At 63.1% G+C, this 23,963-nt stretch overlaps 1 protein-coding gene across 6 annotated transcripts in view; it reads left to right on the top strand.

Annotated features, from left to right (window-relative positions):
- Positions 1 to 2,810: 2,810 nt before the first annotated feature.
- Adgrg1 (adhesion G protein-coupled receptor G1) overlaps positions 2,811 to 23,963 on the top strand; it is a 37,984-nt gene continuing 16,831 nt past the window's right edge. The window contains exon 1 of one of the 6 annotated variants that reach the window (XM_047528951.1): positions 2,811 to 3,092. The gene's annotated coding sequence lies outside the window, so the exon portion shown is untranslated. Of the gene's footprint in view, positions 3,093 to 3,351; positions 3,577 to 10,243; positions 10,700 to 20,631; positions 20,762 to 20,970; positions 21,143 to 22,431; positions 22,736 to 23,963 lie in introns of those variants that run through there. The other 5 variants (XM_047528957.1, XM_047528952.1, XM_047528955.1 and 2 more) reach the window with 5 other exon arrangements.

The raw sequence follows: 23,963 nt of genomic DNA, 5'->3' as shown, positions 1-23,963 counted from the left end.
GATGGATGACCACGCACTGGCAGGACCTAGAAGGCTGGACTCGACCGTGACCCAGGGTTGCCGAGTGGAATGAACTCACCGTGAATTTAACGAGGGCAAGGTAAAGCCAGGGGCCGGCCGCCCCGTTTCCTGCATTGATTTGAGTTTTTGGCAGTGCTGGGACGCAGCCCAGTCCTGGCGGGTGCTAGTCGGGTGCTCCACCGCAGAGCTGCATCCCGGCCTTGTTATCTTGAGACAGGGCCTTGCTTAAGCTGAACTTGGGACCCTCCGGGCGCAGCTTCCCGGGAGCCGGGATTGCAGGCGCTGTCCTCATTTCTGAAGCACAGCGAGGCTGTCGGGGCTGACCCCAGGGCTCCACTCCAGAGCTGTCGGCTTGGACATCAGCATCCGGCCATTGAGACCACCTTCTACCAGAAAAGGCCAAAAGGGAGGAGGGTTTCCCACTGTCCTAATGGAGGCCAATCCATTCAGCAGAGAGGCCGAGCCAAGGACCCGAGGGGGCACTTCCACATTTTCCTATTTAATCCCACCATGGGGGTGGACTTCAACGGTGTGCAGCCAGGGCGGCCACGGCGAAGGGCCAACGGACCAGCAGGTGGAGCCCGGGGTTCCCAGGCAGCCCGCCGCCCCGCCCCCATCACACCTCTGCCGTCTAGTCACCGGGGGTTTGTTTTCTAAAGCACCTGACCTGGACCGTGGCAGTTACTGGGCAAATATTAGTTTAGGGCATGAATGCAGGATCTAGGGAAACCAGGGCCCACAGCAGCTCACCGTGAGGAAGGCCGTCTTGGACGTGGCTCAGCCCTCTCACAGAGACCCTGTGTGCCCCTGCTGGCTTCCCTCCTTCCCTCGGGGACGGGGAGCTCACTCCTGACCTGTGCACCTTGCCAGCTCTGGCGGGGGTGGTGATGCAGAAGCTGAGCCTGGGTCCCCCTGGAGCACAGGACACCAGCTGGGGCTTTCTGTGGCTGTCCAGGGAAGGGTTCTGCGTTCCCTGAGGTTCCCCCACAGTGGGGGTGAGGTGGGCAGGGCTTACCAGGGTCCTGGTTCGAGTTCTGCAGTCAGGCTGTGTGGGCGTGACCTCAGTCCCACTCATTAACGCCTCTGCCCCTTATCTGGGAACTCACAGTACGAAGTGGTTCCTGTCTTCTAAGAAGTCGGTGGTCTAATCCACAAAATGGGCTTAGCACAGGTCTGGTTGGAGGTTTATAGCTAGTGGGATCAGTTCTGTGAACATTCTGGTTCATTTAACCCTTCATTCCAGGGGATGGAATAGGGGGCCCTAGGGACAAACCCCCAGCCCCACAAATACTCCTCAGGCACCTGCTCTGGCAGGGCATGCCAAACTGGACCCCCTTTGCCTCTGGAGGGCAGGCAGGGCTAAGGCAGTTGTCCTCATTTGATAGATGACCTGAGGCACAGAGAGGTTAAGCAACTTCCCCAAGTGCACCTAGCAAAAGAGGTGCCAAGCCTGGGGCTCCAGCCTCAACCCCTGGGGATTACAAGTCTGCCAGGGGCTTCAAGGGCAGGGTGGTGGTGGTAGATGTGTAGCATGGCTGCCAAAAACTGGTAGTCACCAGTGGGTGTACAGGAAGTCACTGGGACAACCCTGTGTCCTCATCAGGGTGGGTGGTCGCTCTAGGGCTGTGGGGAAACTCGGGGCTAGGAGTCAGGCTTCTTCCTGGGGGTCCCTCTCTTGGGCTCTCCCGATGCCCCCATCTGTGCTGGCGGGAGCCATGGCTTCCTGCTGGGCTGGGGCTGCTTCGGTGAGAACCTCCGCGCCTCCGCCAGCCTCTCCCTGGTTTACTTTGCCCTGTATCCTTACCATAGTCCGGATGGATTTCATATTGATTTGCTTATTAATAATTAATCACTCGTCCGTCTCCCCGCAACTCAGGAAGCAGAGATCTTTGTGTTTTGCTTGCTGCTGTCTCCCGGGTGCATGGCACAGGCCTGGCTCACAGTAGGTCCTCAACAGCATGTGCCAGAGGCCTGCTGCGTCCTTGGGCCTATCCGGCCTCTCTTCCCGCTTCCTGCCTCGCCCACCAGTTGCCGTCTTTCCCCTGGGCCAGGCCCTGCACTGCGGCTTGGTTGGTGATCTGGCAGGACACACAGACCAGGAAAGAGAGAATCCTAACACTGGGGACCGGGTCCCACCCCGGTGGCTGCGGGAGACCCAGTGGGGCAGGGAGTTGAGGGAAGGTTCTGGAGGTGCACTTGGGCACACAGGTCCCTCCCACTCAGGGAGTGCCTGGTCACTGACTCTGTGGAACGAATGGCTTCCAGGCTCAGCAGTTTCCCAATGTGGGGGTGGGGTGGGAATCCGAAGGTACCTTGAGGGGGAGGGGCTGGTGGTGAGAACTTTGAAAAACCCCTCCCCCAGCTGCTGGCCAGAGGTGGGGCCTTAGGACAGAGTGGGGGGCCTGGCCTCCAGGGAGCGGAGTGGGCCAGGGAGGCGGTGGGTGGAGCCTGAGTAGGTCCCGCCCCTTGGCACCCTCTTGGGGCACCTAGGTCAGCTGCCCCCAACCCCTCCCCAGGAAGAGGCTCTGTCCCTGCCCCACCCCTTGCGTGTCGTGCAGGAGGCTGGATGTTTTGAGAGCAGGATCCCCACCCCCTGCACCCCAACCTGGACTCCAGCCTCAGCAAGCTGCTGATTATGGCTGGGTTTTATTGTAGGGAGGTGGGTCTGGGCCCCCATTCAGTCAGGCCCCAGATCAGGGAGAAGGATCAGGCGGTGGGGGCGTGGCAGACGGCAGGCAGGCCCGGAGCTGCTGAGACTCCCTCACCCGTCCAGGAGCAGCCTGCGCTTCCTGGGGTTGAGGGGGCCAAAATCCATGGAGGGCTGAGGTCATGGGTGCGGGATTCGGCCCTCCGAGTGCCAGGTGGGCCCTTGCAGAGGAAGGCCGGAGTGGCAGACGTACTGCCCCGAGGCTGCGAGGCAGCCGGAAGTGAGGTAGCCGGCCAGGCAGGTAGAGCCTTCCTCACCTGGGGCGCAGAGACTTGCCTGCCAGTCTGGACAAGCTCAGACTGGGAGCCCGGCTGGAGGTGGAGGAGGGAGGAGGCAGCCGCAGAGGCCCTGTCCACACCTGGAGGTGAGAGTCTGTGCTCAGGGGTGGGCAGGAGCCAGGGGTCAGCAGGTGTGACCACCAGCCCGGCCCACTTGACTTTGGCTGTCCCTCAGGTCTGGGGCAATGCCCTGAGGGGGCGTGGTCTGGTCAGGGCTCTGGGATCTCCAAGGAGAGGGACCCCCACCCGGAGGCCTGGCTGCTCTGGGTTCTGCCCTGTGCTCAGCGTGTGCGGGCTGGGCACGCTCACGTAGTGGTCATCCTGGTGCTGGGACCCTGGTGGACGTGTGTGTTCCTGTGCTCAGAGGAGCAGGTGGGGGCGGGAGTCTGGGCCCTGGTGCGGGCACGGGGGCCAGGAGGCCTGGACCCGTGGTGCCTCTTGCCTGCTTCCTCTGGAGGCGCCCTGAGCCTTTTCCTCCTGGAATCCTCTGGGAAACTGGTTTGGAAGCAGTTTGGCCCCGGAGCCCTTGAATTTTGGCAAGGAGGAAGGAGGAGGTGGGAAGGCTTCCAGGTAAGCCAGGGGTAGGGACGGGGACCAGGCCTGGGTGCTCCTGCTGCAGCTACTGCCTGCCCAGTGTCCCTCTGCTGTGCCAGACCCTCCCCAGCAGCCCCTGCGGGCTGGGCCCTGTGCTGAGACTCACTAATGGTGGACAGGGAGCCATGAAGGAGGAAAAGTGGGGTTTGCCGCGGCTTCCAGCAGGACCCCGCTTTCCTTGTGTGTGGGCCTCTTTCCCCTGCACCTGTGCATGGTGGGCAGGGGTCTGAAAATAAAAACCAGAGCAGCAGTGCTCCCTCCCGCTGCAGCCCTGCCTCAGGGGCCCCACTCCCGGCCTGGCCAGGTGGGTGGCTGGGGTCGGAGTGGCCCGGTTCCTGCTGGCTCCGCCTCTGCCAGCTTGGCTCCCTGGGGCGTGTGGGCAGCAAATGGGCCCCACGTTCCTGCTGCTAATGAACAGCTGTCAGCGTTGCTCCATTATGCCTCCGCGGCCAGCTGCGCCCCCGCACTTAGGGGGAGACCCCGGGGGCTCCCTGGCTGCCTGGCAGGCAGTGATTCTGGGAGGTGTTGGGGGTGTCTCCTGGGGCTTGGGGGCTGGGCACTCCATGGGATTTCCACAGGCAGTTTCAAGTCCAGCTCTTTATTTTACCAAGAGAAGTAGAAGTGGGGCAGCCCAGGTTTCCAGGTGAGGAAACCGAGGCGCCATGTCTGCGACTTCCCCGGGGGTCTCCGTAGCCAACACCTTAACATGCACCAATCGTGAGTGTGTGTTGAGGGCTGGGGGTGGAAGTGGGCACAGGGGGAGATCATGGCGGAGATTCCCAACCCTGGGAACGCTGGCAGTGAGTGAGACGGCACATTGTTCCCTCGAGATGAAGCAAGTCTTGCCATCTTTGCACAATGCTGTGCTGCCTTGGGTGACCATGAAACCTCTCTGGGCCTCATTTGCCTCCCTTGGCACAGATGTGACAATGCCACACTGCCTGATCAGAGGCACCTGGCTTAAGCCTGGAATCTGAACAATCGCCAATCAAATGTCACAAATCAGGGAGCCGCTGATAGAGGGCACAGCTGTCCAGCGTCAGTAGCACCTGGGATGACTCAAGCCAGGTTTGGGTCCTCTAGCCCTCGAGGTCCTTTCTGCTCCTGACCGGTGGCAGAGGAGGGAGAGGCCGTGGGAGAGTGACCGGTTACTGTTGCACTTCCCGGAGGTCCTGGCTCTAGGCCCCCATCCCCATTTAAACCTGAGAACACAGAAACACGTCCACTCAGGACAATCGGATGCAGAGGTCATGGCTGGCGTTCAGGGCGCCATGGGGCAGTGCTGGGGGAGTCCTGATGAGGAGCCATGTGGATCTCCGTCCCTGGGGCTCCCGCCGTCCAGGCTGCCTCCCTGCAAGGCGCCAGGCAGGGCTCCTCCCGGGAGCACCTGAGGCACCAGAGGCAGAGCAGGAGGGCCCCATCCTGACCGCCTCCCCACAGCGCCCTGAGCTGTAGAGGGGACCCTGACATCCAGAGGTGGGCGGAGTCTCCTGGAGGAGCCCAGGCCTCGGACACCCAGCTCTGCACACTGAAAGACGGGCCCAGGCTGGCAGGCGCGTGGCTGGGGTGAGGGGGCTGGTTTGGGGTCATGTGTGTTTGCCCTGGGCTCAGGAATTTCTGAAGGCTGAGAGGCAGGGGCATGGCCAGAATGACCTCCTGGGTAGTTCGGGCTGAATGCAACCTCCTGCCAAGTGCCTCTGGGGGGCCGGGCCGAGGGTCAGACGTTCCATCATGCCTAGGAGGAGCAGCCATGGCCCCGTCTACCTTCTGTCTCAGGCAGCGGGGCAGCCAGGCGTGCCCACCTCCTGGGGCGGTCGGTGGGGGTGGGCAGCCCTCAGAGGCCCAGCCAGGCTGAACCCAGTCTGAGGAACTGTGTTCTGGAGCGGCCCCTCCCAGCAGGGCCGACCCCGGGGAAGAGTAGCTCTCTGCCTCCGCCTGCACCAGGCCCGAGGTTAAGGCTCATCCGCACGTGGTCAGGATGCCTGGGACCGGAAGAGGGTACTGGGTGTGAGGGCAGTGGACCTTGAAGCCAGATCCCGCCTCCAGTCCTTCGTGACCTTGGGCTGGCCTCCCTCCCTCTCTGAGCCTCAGTTTCCTGACAAATGGGGCCAGGCCTCCTGAGCAGGTTAGTGGGAGAAAAGGCCAGTCCCTTGCGTGGCACAGGACAGGAATGCGCCGGGGTCCATGGGCTCCCTGGGATTCTCAGGAGAGGGGTGGAGGCAGGACCGTGCGTGACCAGGTGTGGACGCGGGCCCTCTGGCTCTGGGGCAGTGCCTCTTGCCCAAGCCCCAGCGTTCTGAAACCTGATGTAGGTAAATGTGGGCGGGGCACCTGGCCAGCTCCCCTCTGCTGGAGATGGGCTGGAGCTCCAAATAAGGTCTCCTCAGGAGGCAGTCTGGACTGGGCAGCCTGCCCCCTGGTCGCAGGGCCTTGCATTCCTTCACTTGAGCTGGCATGGACTCCTGGCGCCCCAAGCCTGGGCTTGAATCTCCATTAACAGGGGCAGAGGGTGGTTCTTGCTTTCCACAGTGGGCGTCTCAGGCTCCCTGCTCTGCCACCCGCTGCTGCGGTGTGGGGGATGGGCCTTGGGTGGGGGAGGGGGCCCAGGGCACACAGGGTGCTTTGTGAGGGTGGCTGAGTCACACGGGCACTGCCATGGCTGCGGGGCCCTGGGGCAGGCATGACGGAGACGGCGTTATCACAGGCTGCGGCTGCCCCCACGCTCCTGGCCAGGAGGCTTTCCCACGGGAAGGAGCAGGGAGGTGGCTGGAGCGTGTCTGGGTCACAGGCTGATTCGCTGTGTGGCTGCCGGGAGGTCCTCAGCGTCCCTCGCTGTGCCGCAGGTCTGATCATCACTGTTCAGACACTGGATGCCAATGAGCTCCAGCAACTGTGGAGGGCCGTCCCGTGGCACTTGTGTTGACTCTGATGCTAATGACAGTGGCCAACAATTCTTGCCACCTACTGTGTGCCAGGCAGGGAGCTCAAGGATCTCCGAGGACATGCAGCTTGCAAGAGGAGAAGCCGGGACTTCAACTCCCCTCGTCCAATAAAACCCACTCCTGAGCGAGTGGTATTGCCCAGGCAGGACCCTCTGCCTGGCTGGGCACAGCTCTTTAATGTTTGCAAGGTGGCTCATGCCCAAATGCCACCGTGGCAGGAGGGTTAGAGAAGGAGCAAGGGGGTCACAGGCCCCCCTCAGCCCTGTCATGTTCTCTTCTCCTCCTCACCCAGCCTCTGCCCAGGCCTTAGAGCAGGTGGCCAGGGCAGCCTATTCTGCCTGGGTCCCCTCCCCCGCCCCCCTGGGAGCAGTCGCTCCCATCAGGGGCTCTGGGCCCTGATCCTCCTCGTCAAGGTCGCTCTCTCTGGGCAGGCTGAGTGGTGCCCTTGACTCATGTGGACTCGGGTCGGGGCCTTTAGGTGCGGCTGCTTTGTCCTCTCTTGACAAATGAGGGCCGGGTGGGGAGAGGGGCCGGCCCAGCTGGCAGAGCCGGAGTGGGAGCCGGCTGGGCCGAGCCCAGAGCTCGCTGCCCCTCTCCTCTGTCTCTTCAAAGGAAGGGAGCCCCCTGGCTTGCTGGGCCTCCTGTCCTACCCCTGACCTCTGTCACCAGCCACCAATGCCTGTGACCTCTTCTGGGCCCAAGGAATCTCTAGTCTGTCACTGCTGAGCCCCAGCAGGGTGGGAGCTGGGGGGACGTGGGGCCCCCCACATGCTGCCGGGTGGCTCTCATTCCATGTGCCCCCGGGCAGCTCCTCCCGGGCCCGCCCGTCCTGCACCCCCACACTTCAGGGAAGCTCCTGACATTTTCTCCCCTGTCCCTCCTGCCCACTTCGCGGTGTGGGCTGGGGGTGGTGTCCCAGTCCTGCTTCTGGACTCCTGGGCAGAGTCTCCTCCCCAGCCTTCCCTCTGTCTCCATCTTCTTCAGCCCCAGCTGGACTTGGCCTCCCCGATCCCACCCCACCGAGGCTGGTACCAGCCCCTAGAGTCAAGACCTTGGCTTCACATGCTTCACCAGGTACTGGAACCACCTGGGCATCTTGTTAAACTGCAGGTTCTGATTCGGCCGACCTGGGCCACCCCTGAGATCCTAACAAGTTCTCGGGCTCTGCCGTGGGGCTGTGGACCACACTCTGAGTACTGATCAGACATCTTCTATGGCTCCCCAGTGCCCAAACTCCATGCTTCCTTAGTCTTCCAGAATCTGTCCCCTCCTGCCACCACAGATCCCTTTCTTCCCCAGTGGCCCCTCTTCCACCCCTTACTCCTGTTGATCTGATCCTGTTGCTGGATGCCCTTCCTGCTGCTCTGTTTTTCAAAGTCCCCATCGGCTCCTTTAAGAGCCAGCAGGGGGTCTGGGGTAGATACCCGTCATTCAGACCCTGGGTCTCTGCTACTGAAGGCCACCTGCCCTGTCTGTGCCTTGGGCCATTTTCTATAAAGTGAGGATAGCAACTGTCAAGAAAGTCAACAGAGATGTGAATATAAATTGTGTGGCCAGGACCTGCCAGGTGCCTAGCTGAAGCCCACACGTCTAGAGGCCCAGCCGTATCCCTGCCGTGTGGCCTTGCTTGTCTCTGACCATCTCACTCCATTCTAGTGGTGCCCGTCTCAGGGCCGCAGCAACGAGGCAGAAGATCACACGCTGACCCTGCAGCAGGCTCCTGTCCATCCTCTTACCAGCACCAACAAGGATTTATTTGGATTCTCCACTTTAACTCGCAGAGCCTTCTAGTGATAACTTCAGGTGATAACTGGCTCCTGGGTACCATAGGTGAGAGCCAGGCTCACGTCCCTGGCCTGGTCCAGAGCTGGTGCCTGTGCCCAGAGCCGGCTCAATGCCCAGCACATAGTAGGTCTCTGAGAAGCCGGAAGGTAGGAGGGGTAGGCTTCACCTCTGGGGCCAGTGGCAACTGGGGCTTATCTGCACTGAGTGGTGCCTTCATTCTCCCCCCGAACCTGCTGGCCAGTGCTCTCTGTGGGCAGATGGGACGCAGCTGCCCTGCTGGCCTAGCGCCTTAGCCACCGGCTGCCTGGGCCCCGAACAACCAACCTCAGGGAAACAGGCTCAGAGGTGGCGACTTGCCCACGGGCCTGGTGTGTCAGGGGCCTTCATCCTTCTCTGGGAACTCATTTCCGCCTTCTTGTTTGTTGTACCCCTTCCCTGCCGTGGGCCGGCCCCTCCTGCCCTGGTAATAAGCCCATGTCCACAGAGGCCCTGGGTGGGAACAGCAGGCCGGACCCGGGGCCAGGTGCCCACCGTGGCATTGCGTGGCCATCTGTCCACAGCCTGGACAGCAAGGCTATGACTTTGGGGAGCACAGAATGGTTTTCTGGAAGCTCTGGCAGGGGGGCTCCCTGCACCCCATCAGGCCACTTGGTTTGGAGCAGGCAGGTGAGGGGAGTGGCCTCCCCCTGTCCCCATCCGCCTGCAAGGCTTTCACCAGTGCTGCAGGTGCATGGGGCGTCTTCCCAGGACCCTCCCCAGGAGGCAGAGAGACCCCTGCCAGAGAGAAGGGACCTGGAGTTCCCACTGGGTGTCCAGGCCCCACGCTGGAGGCCGCGGAGGCCCGCGGAGGCCGACTTAGAGGCTGTCAGGAGGACCAGCGTGGAACCGGGCTGCCAGCTCCCTCCCGACCCTGCCGCTTCCCGCTGCTGGGTGACCTTGGACGAGTTCTCTTCTGAGAGCCTCAGGTCTCTGCCTTGTCCTCTCCCTTCTACCTCATCACCTTCCCAGAGAGTATTCACTGAGCGCTCAGAGTGTCAGGCGGGCACCGTGGGGGCAGCCGGAGGAAGGTGCTAGAAGGCCGCAGAGCCCACGAGTGGAAGCGGCACCTCTCTTCTGCTGTTGTCATCATGTGGCTACCGCTTGCCCCGTACCCGAGGTCCTCAGGGCTCTGGTGACTTGGAAACCCTTTATTCACGCCGGATGGATGAGGGTGGACGGGAGTCCCCACTCTGCAGGGCGCGTGGGTATCTGAAGCTCCCCCACAAGGCTCTGGAGGGGCTGTGGACCCCAGAGCAGGAGGGAGTGGCCAACAGAGACGGTGGCCACTTTGTGTTTTTGGTACCCCAGGGTGCTTTTCCACTGAGCCACATCCCCAGCGTTTTATTGTTTATTTTAAGACGAGTTCTCACTAAGTTGTTGAGGCTGGCCTGGAACTTGCGATCCTCCTCCCTCCACCACTGAAGTACCTGCAGTGTGGGGGCGTCGGCCCTCTTCCAGAACTCTCTCTCTGACCATTTGGAGGTCCTGGGGCTGATTCTTCACCGGTGCCTCCGTTTCCCCTTGGCTGGGCAGACAGACCAAAGGAGGCCATTTCTAGAAGCCCCTGGGGGCTCGCCCAGAGCTCAAGTCTTGGAGCTCTGGAGCCCTGGGTCCCTGGGCGTCTTGACATGTGCTTCTCTGCTGAGGAGACTGACGGAGGCCCGGAGAGGACATGAGGTCAGCGGTCAGTGGTGCATGGCCCCGTGCCAGGCTGTCTGATCCCCGCCTTCCTCTGGCCTGCCTTCCGCTCTGCCGGTCAGCGCTGGCTCCCGCCTGCTGCCAAGGAGGCTGGGCTGTCTTCAGGAAGGGGCAGTTGTCACCAGGCCCGGGAGTGGGGGCAGCATCCAAGTGACCTGTTGCCATGGTAACCCTCTCCTTTGCGGGAAGGTCGGGGAGAATGATCTTGCGGGGAGCGACCGATGCAGGGTGAGAAGGCAGGGGCACCTCAGCCTGCGTCCACCCCCAAAGCCTGGCATCCGTTCCTGGACCATGAGGGGTGAGGCTGAGGTCCCCTTGGTCAGGTGCTGAGTCATGGGCACCCCCCAGGGTCCCTGCCTCCCTCCCTGGGTCCCCTCCTCCTGCCTCCCTCTGAGAAATCCATGACTCACTAGTCATCTCAGGGAGGAGGAGCCCGTGAGGGCTGGAGGGGGTGTCCCGCCCCTGCCCGGCTCCTCACCGGCTGCTGCGCAGGAGAGGGGCCGGGCGCCTCCCCGCTCACTCCCTGGGCAGCGGCTTGGCAGGCGGGACCAAGACGGCAGGTCCAGCCTCGGAGGTCGACCCTGACGGGTGGCTCAACGGCTGGGTCCTCTACAGGACCCTCCACCTGGCACCAGGTACCCACCAAGGGCCAGCGGCAGGTGGGAGGCGGGAGAGGGCACATGTGCTGGACTGTGAGCGGGCAGGGTGGGGCTGGGCTCAGGAGTGGGGGTCCTGGTGTCTCGGGGTGATCTAGCCCAGAGCAGCCTGGCTGTGGAACAATCCCTAGCGTGGGTCGGGCAAGAGAGGGGTCCTGCCGGGGAGGGGAGGGTGTCCAGGGGGAGCGGGACTGGCAGAGCCACGGGCCCTCTGGAGCCGGGGCACAGCAAGTGGGCAGGCCCGTCTGCCCCTGCGCCTGGAGGTCACTGCTCCATTGCACAGAGGGGAGAACCGAGGCTCTGAGAGGGCAGGTGGCTGACTCGAAGTCACACAGCAAGTCCGGGGATGGAGACCCAGGAGCCGGGCGCCGGGAGGAGAGGGGCGCTTTAGGGGGCGCTTGAGGGGGCTTTAGGGAGCTCCTCAGGGTGACTTCCCCTGTGGCTGTCCTGGGGGCTGGACCCCCAATAAGCCAAGGGAAGCCCCGCTTTTTGTCACCCAGGTGGGCAGGCATGGCTCCTGCAGTGGGGTCCAACAGGAGGCTCGGTGTGAGTCTGGGAACGGGGCAGTTAGAGGGGGAAGCCGGTGGAGGGCTGGAGAGCCCCTTATCGGTTAACCACCAAGCCCGGGCGCCCAGCTGCTGGGGACTGATAGGACCTTCCTCCTGGTTCCACACGGGAGGACACGGAGGGCTCCTGACCTCTCTGCAGCCAGCCGCCCTTGTGTGGTGGGGCTGGGGGCTCCCAGGGCCCTCCTTTTACTGAAGTGCAGGGGGTGAGTGCAGGCAGCTGTGGTCTGAGGCAGGCGGGGTGGGCAGGAATAGCCTCCTTCAGAAGCCATGGAAGTTGTTTATATGAACATTTACTGAGTGCCTACTGTGTGCTCTGGACTCCCCTGGGGACATGATGGTAGATGAGGCAAAGAAGCTTTCTCAGAACTCTTGGGTAGCCCAGCCCCAGGGCCCAGGCCATGTCCCCTCCGCACGTCTCTGAGGGCAGACGGTTGGTTCTTGGGGTCCTAGACTGGGAGGAGCAGCAGCCCCGGTCAGTGGGAGCCGCGTACGGCTGGGGGCTCTCTAGAGCCCTGGCCAGCAGTCCTGTGAGGTGGGTCCTCCGTGCCCTGTCCAGGGGTGGAACTAACTCTTTGGGCCCAACCTGACCTCCTTTGTGGCAGGGACCCCAGGGACCTGGGATAAAGCTTCACCTTGGTCAAAACACACTATGGACACCCTGCCTGCTGGTCCCCTGGGCCTCGGTGGCCCCGGCTACTAAGTGGGTGTGTGGGGTGATCAGAGCTGCCCGCCTCCCTGGACCCAGGGCTTGCCTCTGAGCGGGGACAGTGAGGCTGCTGCCGGCCTGTGCGGGGTCGTGTGCTGGGGCTGTGGTGCTCTGGGCAGAGGCGGCCAGGCTTGCGTGACACTGGGACACAGGGTCCCAGGCAAGACGGGGAGGCAGGCCAGGAGGGAGCGAGCACGCCGGGAAGGGCCAGCGGGAGGGGACCCGGGCCGGAGCACGGGGTCTGGGATGGCCCCCTGGGCACAGCGCTGGGAGGGCAGCGGGTGTGCAGGGACGGTGAGCGCGGCGGGGGCGTCCCTGGCAGAGGAGCTGGCGCGGGGCAAGGTCTGGGGAATGAAGAGCCCGAGGGCGCAGGGGCGGGAGACGCACTGCAGCTCTGGCCCCGGTCACTTGAAGGGACTTGCTGCCCGGGGGGCAGGTCCTGATTTGCTCTGCGGGGAAGGGAGGGGGAGGACTGGGGCAGGGTGCCAGCAGCTGGGCAAGGTGGGCACTGGGCTGCCACCCAGCAGGACGGGGTGGCAGGCTTGCTCTGTGGCCTTGGCCTGGCTGCCCCAGCCCCTGGCTGCCAGGGTGAGGCTCATGCTGGGGACAGCTTCCCAGCTGAGGGAAAGGGGTGGAGGGGCCAGTCCTGCCCTGGGTCAGGGCAGGTGAAAGAGGTGGCAGGGCTGTGCCAGGTCCGTGTGTCAAGGGGTGGCGTCTTGACAGGACCCGGCATGACAGAGACGGGAGCGGGGAGCGGGCAGGGGCGGGGGCCATGGTGGACGTCACTGCATCCTGGGCGAAAGCCAGGCGCGGGTGCGGGTGCCGTGCCCGTGTTGGGCTGTGGGGTGTCTCCCAGGTAGTGGGGTGAGGAGCAGGGTCTCGAGAGGCAGGGCGGAAGCAGTGGGGTGGGGAGTGGTGGGGAGGATGGGAAATGTGCCCCCCAGGCCCGAACCCCAGCTGCCTCTTCTTCCCCAACCAGAGCCCCAGGCGGGTCCCCATCCCCCATCCCAGTCCTGGGGTGGCCCTGTGGACCCCGCCTTCTGACTCACGGCAGATGGGGGCATCATGTGAGCAAACCGGAGGCTGGGGGTGAGCAGACTCCAGGGACCAGGCAGATGGCAAGTGGGGGGCGGGGCGGGGCTGGCACAAAGGGGCCTCTCAGCAGCGTGGAGTGGCCGCTGGCTGCAGCCGCCCCGCCCTGCGCCCCTGAGCTCAGCTGAGCACTTGGTGCTGCTCCCGCTCATGCCCCACCTGGAGCTCCCAGGGACCCTCGGGGAGCCCTGCAGATTCTGGGTCCTGGCCTGGGCGGCCGGAGCCAGCGGCCAAGGGAGAGGGAGGTGCTTGGGACACAGGGCCTGTTCACTGCTGGCCTGTCCTGCTGTGATCTGGGTGGAGACACCTTCCCAGACTCCCGTGCTCCAACTCTCCAGGGTTCCCTGGGGCTCAGCCTGGGCGGGAAATCCTGAAGCCTGAGTCCAGACCTGCCTGGTGCTCCAGTGGGGCCTGCTGTGCCCATTTTTGAGACGAGGATACCGGGGCAAGGAGGGTCACCCCGTGAGGATCTTTGGGGTTCCAGAGTCTGAGTGCTTACCTGCTGGGCTCTTCTGTGGGCAGGGGATCCTCGGCCAGGCCTGGCACTGTGCTAGTGCCAGGGGGCGTGTCCTCGTCTCGAATCCCATTCCTGTCCTTGCCCACCCCCTATTTCTCGTGGGCAGAGGGACCTAGAAAGATGGCAAGGCCAGGGAGAATCTTGGCTTTGTTCTCTGGGTTCGTGGACTTGGGCATGGGCCTCGGTTTCCTCACCTGTAAACTGCGGCCACCAGCATCTTCTTCAGGGGACATCAGGGGCGTTAGGATAGGAGAGTGTTCAGAAGAGTCCCGGCCTGCAAAAGAGATACCCTTTATCCTTCCTCCCTCGGGCAGATGGGTAAACTGAGGCAAGAGAGACCTTCTAAGGACTCAGAAGCACCTCTGCCCGCACCCCCTACCTTTGGGAGTAGGGCACTGGCAGGATTCCCCGACCCGGCCCCCGGGAGCCTGGTCTCTGCGTTGGCAGCGAGGCCAGTGTGGTGCGGTGGGCCTGGGCTGCGTGGTCGGAGCTGGCTCGGGAGGCTGGGGTGCACCTGGCAGTTCCAGGCAGGGGAGGTAAGAGCTTAGTCCTGGAGGAGCTGTGCGGCCTCCAGTGCAGAGGCGGGTGACAGGTGGCGGTCCAGCCCCGCTCGGCCCCCTGAGAGTCGGTGGTTCTGCCGTGAATGACTCCAGACTGGCTCCCCAGGCTCAGGGCCACTGTAACTCCAAAGCGAGCTCTAGAGCCACCTCCGCCACATCTAGACCCCCGTCCATCCCGGGCCTCTGCCCTCCTCCTGGTGTCCCCTCTGGATTCTCAGGGCCTCCGCAGGGGAGTGGATGGGTGCTGGGACGTGCATCCTGCTGTGAAGCCACAGCTTCCCAGGCATGGTGACGCAGGCCTGCATCCCTGGTGACTCAGGAGGCTGAGGCAGGATAATCTCAAGTTCAAGTCCAGTCTCAGCCACGTAGCGAGGCCCTGTCTCAAAGTAAAAAATAGAAAGGGCAGGGGGTGTGGCGCCGTGGCTAGTGCCCCCAGTACCAAGAAAAAAGAAGGCACAGCTTCTCTGGGCCTCAGTTTCCCGGCCTGAAAATAGAGATAGCAGCCCCTCCCCCAGCAGGGTGGTTGCTGGAATTCAGGGTGACACGGTGCGGAGCGTGAACTTGTCACAGCATGTGGACTCGAGAGTCTGCGTGAGCCTTTCTCGGAGCTTTACCTCCAGGTCGCGTGGTGGTTGACTTAGAACCAGGTTTGAGTCCCTGACAAGTGTCTGAGCAAGAGGTCACTTGCTCGAAGTCTCATTATGAGAGTGGGGATGGAGGTCCCTGCATCTCTAATATCTTGATGAGACCCCTGGGGATTGATGGGGACAGCCCCAAGTTATGGAGGCTTATGGGATTTGGACCCCCATTCCCAGCTGTGCCAGTCTTTTACTTCTCTATCTTCCAGCTCGTCCTGGGACAGGTGGCACAAGTGGAGGGTTAGGGGTATGACCGGTTCTGTCCCAGCTCCACCAGCTGTGTGAACCTGGACCAGTGTATTGACCTCTCTGTGCTTCATTTTTCTGATCTTTAAAATTATGATGGTGGATAGTACCTTATAGGGGGCTAAGGGAGCCCCTTGTGTGTGAGTATTGTGTCTGGCCCATGGTAGATGCTGTTGTCCTTGTCACTGGCCATCACCTAGCCCTTCTTGTAGGGAGCAGCAGAGATTTTATACCAGAGCCAAAGCTCCGCCCTCTTAAGAGGTGCCAGTCCCCGGAGAGCCTGCTCCTGGGCTCACTCCCACCCAGGGAGTCTTGATCTGCGGGTCTGGTTCCTTCTGCTGCCCGGGACCTGAGGCCTTGTTACTGGACCGGGATCCACGGCTCGCCCTGGAAAGCCAGTACCCTGGAGATGGGAGTCCGGACGACGGAGGGGCTGTCGTCCTGGATGCTCCTTCCCGGGGACTCAGGCACGCGAGGGGGCTTCCATGGGGACGGAAAGGAGATGCAGGGAGACCCAGGTGGGCCGCGAGCTGGGCAGGGTCTTCGTCGCGGGGCCTGCCTCTTTCTTCCTGGGGTGAGCACTGCCCTTGGTCGAGACCGCGTGGCGAGTTCCCGCGGATCCATAGACAGACTGTTCTGCAGGTCGGACCTCCGGCCACGCGCGTGCTCAGTGGGGGGCGAGCACAGGCTGGAGGCTGGGGTGTCTGCGCCCTGAGGTCGTCTGGAGGTCCCGGGTGCTGGGTTCTGCCAGGAGGAGGGGGTGTGCTTCGCAGTGGTCATTCAGGACAGCTTCTCTTCGGACTCCAGAATGCCCGCAAAGGGAGGGGACAGCACCTTGCCAAGGACAGCTCTGAGAGGAGCACAGGGGGACAGCTGACCTGCTTGGCCACTGTCCTGTGCCTGGGGAGAGGCCTGGATTCGTGTTCGCTGGCTTCCTGGGCTGAGCGGCATTCTGTGGTTGCTCCTCCCTGGACTGGGTGACCCCAGCCCTTGGTGGCCGCTCTGTGTGCCGGACCTTCCTGCATCCCTGGAGGAGCCTGCTCTTCTGGGTGTGGCTCTGTGGCTGGCGTCCGGGGTTTCTGACCCTGTGGCAGGGGACAGCTGCTCAGACCCACCTGCCTTGAAATGGAGACAAATGCCAGGGGTGGCCCCAGGGGCTGGCCGGCCAGCTGAGTCACGCTGGGCCCTGTGCCTCTGCTGACGGCCACTCTGCTGGGCACTGTCACTGTCTGGGCATGTGCCAGGCAGCTTGCTGGGGGACTCACACTCCAAGTCCCCAGATGGGGACCTTGACGTTGCTGCCCACAAAGACCCCGTGCAATCTCGGGTGCTCCTCAGATTCGAGTCTTTATTCGGGCTTCACAGCTGATAAAGCGGGTGCCAAGGCCCCGGGCAGCCGGCGGCAGGAGGGACTGACCCCAGGTCTCCCGCTGCTGGCCCGACTCCCCCAAGGCACACGGGCTGCTCCCCGGACATGGTGCGCTGTCCCCCAACAGGGACTCCAGGCTCTCGGCAGCCGTGGGAGGACTTGGAGTCTCGAGGCTCCCCAACCCGAGCTGGGACGGGGGCTCAGTTCTGGTGCCTCCCTGGTCCCTAAGTGCTCAGCAGCCCACGGGACGTTCTGTGGCACAGGTGACGTGTGGTTCGTGGGCAGGTAGGTGGTGTCTCCATCGAGAGACACTCTCCCCGGCCCTGTGGGCCACTGTGCGGGGACTGGCCCGTCATCGCCACCCAGATGCATCTTCAGGAGGCTCCGGTTAGCTCCTGAGGGACCCAGGACTCCGGCAGGAGGCCAGGGCGAGGCAGGCGGGCCGGGCCGGCCGGGGAGGGCAGAGCCGCCCCCTCAGCCCCTGGCTTCCCTCCTCCAATAGGCCCCTCCCTCCGGGGGCTCTGCTCCTGTGTGCCCAACCTGGGGCCAGGTGGCAGGTCTGGTCCCCCGCGCCTCCCCTACCAGGCCTGACAGGAGGAAGGCCAGTCTGCTCCATGGGGCCGCTGACGTGGGTCCTGTCTCTGTCCCGTCTCCTGGACTTGGGGAGCCAGGGTCAGAAGTCACTGAAACCGTCATCGGGGGAGGACAGTACTGTTCACCAAGAGCCCAGCGGCTCCCGGGCTGTGAGGCCTGCGGACCGTGGTGCGGCCTCTCTGGGCCTCCACATCTACCTCTGTAGGGTGGTTGGCGTTGCCAGCTGGCCATGCCAGGAGGTGCCATGCAGGACAAAGGCAAAGGAGTGCACAAGGATGGGTTTGCCTCCCGTTTTACTGGCTCTGTGTCCCCAGGCAAGTGACCTCTCCTCTCTGAGCTGTTTTCCTCCGCTGCAGAGGGAGGGTGTACCTCCTGGGGTGGCCATGACGGCTGCGGTCCAGGGCCTGGCGTGGGCTCCCCTGCTCTGCCCAGCTCCCTCGTGCTTCTCTGCAGGCTGGTCCTTGGGATGCACCCCACCAGGGCCCCTAGGCCCCCCAGTGCCCCGTCACAGACTTCTTGCTCCACCTCGGTGGCCCGTGGGAGCCCAGGAGGAGGCTTGGCATCTGCAGCGGTGGCGTGGCCACCAGCTTCCCCGGGAAGCTCCCTTCCTGGGCACGTGAGCCTGGGCCTCAGGCGTGGGTCTCCAGGGGTGCAGGGTGATCGCTTTGCCCTTATGCAGGGAGGAAACCCGAGGTTTGGTGCTCTCAGCTGCAGGTGGGACCTCTGGCATCAGCTGGTCCGGGACCTCCGAGCGAGCCTGCGGTCCCAGGGGTTCAGGAAAGGCAGGCAGGGCTTCCGTGCTGCGGGACTCGCCTGGCCCTTCAGTGCACAGCCGGGTAGAGGGGGGCGAGCTGGCCTGGAGCTTCGGACCCTTTCCCAGCGTCTGGCAGAGCCCGTGGCAGAGGTGCCTGTGCCCTGACCAAGGCAGAGGCTGGGAGTGGGGATAGTGCAGTGGTCCCTGAAACCAAAGGACTTTAAAAAAATTCCTTGCAGTATTGGCTCTGGAACCCAGGCAGGCGCTCCACCACTGAGCTGTACCCCAGCCCTTTTTATTTTTTTCTTTTGAGTCAGGGTCTTGTTAAGTTGCTGAGGCTGGCCTCAAACGTGTGATCCTCCTGCCTCAGCCTCCCGAGTCACTGGGGTTACAGGCGTGTGCCACCGCACTCAGTCCAAGTGGTACTTTTTTACTTGGATCTAGAGTAACAAGAATGGGATCCTGTTGGGAAGACCCTCGGAGGCCGCCTGGCCTGGCTTCGAGCCCCGCTCTGTCTTGTTCACGCATTCACTCAACTAGCAGTCACTGGGCAGCTGCTGCGGACCAGACCCTGTGCCAGGGCTGGAGCCACCTGATGAGCAAGACAGACAAGCGCTGAGGAGCAGGGAACTAGTGAGCACATCACAGGGCCACTTCAGCCAGGGCAGGGTGCCCTGAAGATAATAAAAGAGGTGACAAGGAAGGCCAGGCTGGAAGTAGAAGATCATTTTGATTTGCTGGTCTTGGAGAGAAGGGGTCAGTTAGGGGAAGGGTCCTGAAAAGAATGTGCTGTGTTGAGGGGGAGACACATGCAAAGGTCCTGGGGTAGGTCAGAGGAGTCCGAAATGGCTGGAGTTAGTAAATGCAAGGAAGGGAGAGGTGGCCCTCGGAAGGTAGGGGACCGTAATGGGGTCACTCACTGTTATCTCACATCAAATGAGGCACACCGTCCGTTCTCCACCTCCACTCTAATCAGGAGTTAGGTGAGGAAGTGGCTCGTTGATCTCTCTGGCTTTGGGCTCTGGGCAGCAATGAGCTGCCGCAGACAGTTCATGGTTATAAGTGGAGGGTGTTCAGGGACCGTGGTGGGACAGGGGGTGCTGTGCCCGTTTCTCTGGGCGTCACTGCAGGGAGCGAGTGCTGAGCGTGTTTGGAAGGCCAGGGGAGCCCTCCCCCTGGTGCCCTGAATCCCAGCCTGGCCAGCCTCCCTGAGGCCCGGGGCCTTTGATCCAACAGAGGCCACTTTCTCAGCCAGGCCGGCCCTGGAACCCTTCCGGGCAGGCGGGCCGAGGTCCCCCCCGGAGGACAGCAGCTCCTTTCTTTGCTTTCTTTTCCTCTTCCTCCTGGCCGAAAATAGTGCCTGCGCGGGCCCCAGCTCTGGCGGCAGCGAGACAATGGCAGCCTCCGGACCAGGCAGCCTCCTGGCTCTCGTCCACCGACCAGGGAGCGTCAGAGGCGGCCTGGCCGGGCCGAGCCCCTGCTGCCTTTCCCATGGCCTGCGCCAGCCCCGCCACCCCGGGTCTGATCACCCAGGGGCCCCCCGTGGGCTCTGGGGAAGTACCTGCAGCCGCCCGCCTGGGACCTGGGACCTTGGCGCCCCAGGTGGCCCTGGCCTGCCCCTGACCCACTGCTGGTCTTGTGCCGCCGCCCGCCTCTCCCCGTCTGGAAGGCAGAGGCCACCCCACGGGACTGTGTGCCTTTCCCTTTGACTCAGAGGATAGGAAGGGCGGCTTGGAAGTAGAGGGATGTGCCCTCTCAGGAGGAAGTGAGCTCCCTGCTGTCGGAGGTGACAAAGTTTGAGTGTGCACTGGGTGTAGGGGGAGGGATCAGCCTGGCACCAGATGCACGCGCGGGCTCCATCTCCGTTTGAATTCCACATCCCTCCCTGACCAGCAAGGTGGCCCCGAGCTCCCCAGCCTCTCCTCCCTCTCCATCCTCCTGCTGCAGTGGAGGGCATGAGGAGCGTTTCCAGAAGCGTCACCTCGGCTCCGCTTCCCTCCCAGAGTGGAAAAGAAAGTCCAGATCACTCCCAGGGAGACCTAGAAAGTTAGGAGGAGCCCCTGGTTCCCAGAGAACTCAGAGGGAGGATTCTTGGTGAGGGATGGCAATCTAGGAGAGCTTCCTGGAGGAGGAGGACCTTAGGAAAATTTCAGGGTAGTGTGGGGCACAGCTGTCAAAGGTGGAGGTTAGAACCCAGCTGGAGGCCAAGGCCACAGCCTGGACACCCCTTTCCAGCTTCTAATTTGGTCATGGGGAGCAGCCCATCTTGGGTTAGCCTCCGTTGGGTTCTAGACAGATTGGATTTTAAAGTCTGTTGCTTGAGCACATGGTGCACACCTGTAGTCCCAGCTATTGGAGGCTGAGGTGGGAGGACCACTGGAGCCCAGGAGATGGAGACCAGCCCGAGCAACATAGTGAGACCCCTGCTCCCTGCCCCCATCTCAGAAAAATAAAAATGAGAAAAGTCGATGCTGACAAACTTGAAGATTTCAGGTGAAACTCTGGGTCCTGGGTCTCTTGGGAACTGGGAAGCTCTGACTCCTTGCCGTCCCCTCTGGACAGGCAGGTGTCCCCCCATAACTTGCTGCCCTTCCTCCTGCCAGCTCCCGCCTGGCTGGCAGCCTCCGAGTGGAGGCACTTGGGCACAGCACAAGTCCGGGAGCCCGCGCAGCAGGCCGGCGAGGAGCCAGGCTGACGTCGTCCCGGCAGCTGCCAATGGTTGCCAGGGGAACGGTTGCCAGGGGCTGCTGTCACCTGCGCCCCTTCTCCCCGACTGGCGCGCTGGCGGCTGGGGCTTCTCAGCCCATCTTCCCGGGCTGCCCCCTTTGTTTGAGGCTCCGGTGACGGTGACGGGGCCGCAGCGGGGGTGGCTCAGCTTCCCTCTGCCTCTTGAACTTGGAGGAACGGCCGCTCTGGATCCAGCCTGCCCCGCAGAGGAGGCAGCTCCCGGCACGGGCGCATCCCATCCAGGGCACTTTGTCCTCCGAGGAACGCAGGTATGGCTGGCTCCTGGCTCCTCCCTCGTCTTCCCCCCCCCGGGGGGCCCTCCACTGACAATGTGCTAGTAGGTGGGGGGGTGTCTGGGGCTGGGGTGGCGCCAGGGACCCCAGGGGACTCAGAGAAGGTGCTCGAAGAAAATACAGTCAATTAAATAGATAGACAGCAGCCTGGGGACCACAAGGAAGTGGCGGGTGAGCGCGCCTCCCAGAAGCCGCGAAGCCGTGGGAGGAGGCGTCCAGGCTGAGGAGGGCTGGGGGGTGCCACAGTCGCCTGGGCAAACCTCACAGCCCAGGAGCTGGGACGCTGTGGGACACTGCCTAGCCCAGCCCCGGGAGCACATTTCACTGTGACTTCTAAAGAGAAGCCCCTCCTAATGGGTAAGTTCTGAAGGAAGCGGATTCCAAATTCAGAAGGCAGTTCTGCAGCCCTGGGTTCATGTCACACGTCAGGGCTCTCCGGCCCTGGGACCTGCCCTGGACCTGCCCTGGGAGCTTCTCTGTGCCATTTTTTTGGGGAGGGGGGCTTGCGCATGTGCGCGCACAGGCTCTTAAGGATTGAGTGTGTCCACACGTGGAAAGAGCTTCAAATTCTGTCGAGTGCCTCTTAAAAATCATTATCCCTACTCTACCTATTATTATTTATATTTCAATTTTTCTATGAGCGCATCAGAGTTCTGCATACTCTTGGGGCTCACTCGGACATAGTCGCAAGTGCATATGACTTAGTTTTCTTCCTTCCCATCCTACTGCTTCCTCTTTGCCTCCCTGCTCCTCCCCTGACCCCCTTCCTCCACTCTGCGGGTCGTCCTTCTGTTTATTATTTGTTTTTATATTGATGCGTTATGGCTCTGTATAAAATTGGAATGCACTGGGACATATTCCTGCACCAGCTTCGTGTGGTTGACTTCTCCCCAGGTCTTCCCCCTCCTCTCTGCTCCTCCCTCCCCCTTGGTCTGTCTGTTTTCTGTGTTTTGCTTTGTGTTTTTGGTACCCCAGGGTGCTTTTCCACTGAGCCACATCCCCAGCGTTTTATTGTTTATTTTAAGACGAGTTCTCACTAAGTTGTTGAGGCTGGCCTGGAACTTGTGATCCTCCTCCCTCCGCCTGCCTCCGGAGTCGCTGGGATTGCGGGTGTGTGCCGCTGAGCCGGCCCCTCTAGTGTGTTTCCAGTGTGGTTGCAGGAGCTTCGCTGGCGGTGGCTGGGGGCGGTGGCGGGGGGGGGGGGGCAGGGGGGGCGCCCTGTGGGGGGGTGCGGGGAGCATCTGGAGGGTCTCAGGCTGCGGGCTCTGTGCAGAGACCTGGCAGGGCCTCGGCTGCCCGTCCCTGGAGGGGCACCTGGCACGCCTGGGCCCTGGCCCAGCCTTAGAGGGGAGGGCACCTGGCTTTGTCCTGTCTGCCCTTGAGCCAGCCGTCTGAGACCTGGGGGAGGAAGCCGGGTGAAAGGGAGGTTTGGCGGCTGCCCTTGGGAACGCGGAGGATCCTACGCTCCAAAGATGGGCATCTTGCCTGGCCGGGGGAGCGGAGCTGCAGCTCCCCGAAGCCAGCAGGGAGGTGACGGGGCTGACCTTGTGGGCCTGGCCTTGGGCGAGGCAGATGGGGAAGGGGAACTTGGGCCAGACGAGGAGCCGGCTGCGGTTGAGCGGTAAGATGGCCTGGCCAGGGTGGAGGGGCCGTCCAGTGCCCTCTTCTCTGCCAGCCTGGAGGTGAGCTGGGCGTCCCCTGAGGGATCCTGAGGCCAGCTCAGTTGCAAGCGGGCCCTGGGCCATCGCAAAGGCAGGCAGGGGACGAGGATCAGGTCATCTACTTGACGGCAAGGAAGCCGAGGCCAGAGGCGGGCAGGCTGGCCCAACGACACAGGCCAGGTGGCCGCAGAGCCGTCTGGGACTCGTGCCCCGAACTCCTGCCGCCTGCCCTGGGCAGGTGCTGCCGGACGCGTGTCCAGGACGCTGGCCGTGCAGCGCCTTGGATGAGGTGAGACTCGGCCAGCAGCCTCTGCCACAGGAGCACACAGCTGACTGTCCCCGTGGGCTCCTCCGCATCTTCCCTGGATTCCGAAGGTCCAAGAGGCTGAGTCTCGGCTTCCCAGACCGCCTGTGTCCTCGCGCTGTCCCGTCCCCCGACATCCGCTGAGTGCTCAGGCCACTGGAGGGGAGGCCACGGGCCCAGCTGGCCAGGGCAGACTTAATGGGGTGGCTCACTGGGGACCAGCCTGGCGCTGCCCGCAGAGGGGGTGGGTGGACCTAGACGCACCCCAGGCTCATGGGGACTCTCGCCTGCAAGTGAGGGGATGGCAGCGAGCCCCGGGGAGCCCTGCTGCCCGACCAGCTCCTGCAGGCCATCTCCGGCCAGCTCGTGGCCCTTGGGCAGCCCGAGGGTGGGGAGGGGCTGGCTGCTGGCGAGGGGCGTCGGAAGGCTTCTCTTCTGTGCCGTTGAGAGTCCCGAGAGCTTGTTTTTTGGAGTTACTGATGGGTGTCCACGCTGAGGAGGCCCCCTTATGCGGGGCTCCTTCCTGTAGGACTTCCAGAACTTCTGCTATGCGGATGCGCAAGAAAAGGTAGGGCCCGCGCTTCTCCAGCCGCAGGACTGGCAGACCCAGTCCCGGGAAGGGCAGGGCCTTGCGTCACCACCTGTCCTCCTGCTTGCCATGTGGCCTTGGCTGTGACTTCACCTCTCTGGACCTGGGTTTCCTGGTCTGCGAATGGAGATGCCGAGAGCTCGGCTTCAGTTCCTGCCAGGGTCGCTCCAGCCGAGCGCTGGGAGGCGGGGTGAATGTGCTGGCGCCCGGCAGCCGGCATGAGCCCCTGCCAGAGGGGGCTGTGGTCCTCCTCCCCTCCCCGAGGACTCCAGGGTCCCTCCACCCTGTCAGACCCACCCTGGTGGACCCTCCTGCTCTCTGCTGTCCCGCTGGCCACCGTGGGGCCTCAGAGGATGTGTAGGGCTGAGGCCCAGGGCATGGGGAACCTTGGGGACGTGCCACAGGCTGCAGGCTTGGAGCGGGGCGCGCAGGCAGAGGCTGCGGGATGGCAGGCGTGATTGCGGGCTCTCCAGGAGCCCTTCCCTGTGCAGGCTGGCAGGACGGCGCTCCTTCCTCCTCTCCCCATGGGGCCAGGACCCTTTCTGGGCACACAGAGGGGACATGGCTGGGACAGAGGTGAGGAAGGTGAGCCTCCTGGGCAGGCCGGCGGCCTCCAGCGGGGAG

This window comes from Sciurus carolinensis, chromosome 16 (genome assembly GCF_902686445.1).
Source record: "Sciurus carolinensis chromosome 16, mSciCar1.2, whole genome shotgun sequence".
Lineage (NCBI taxonomy): Eukaryota > Metazoa > Chordata > Mammalia > Rodentia > Sciuridae > Sciurus > Sciurus carolinensis.
Note: the sequence above shows the minus strand (reverse complement) of the source record. Positions and strands in the feature narration are given on the sequence as shown.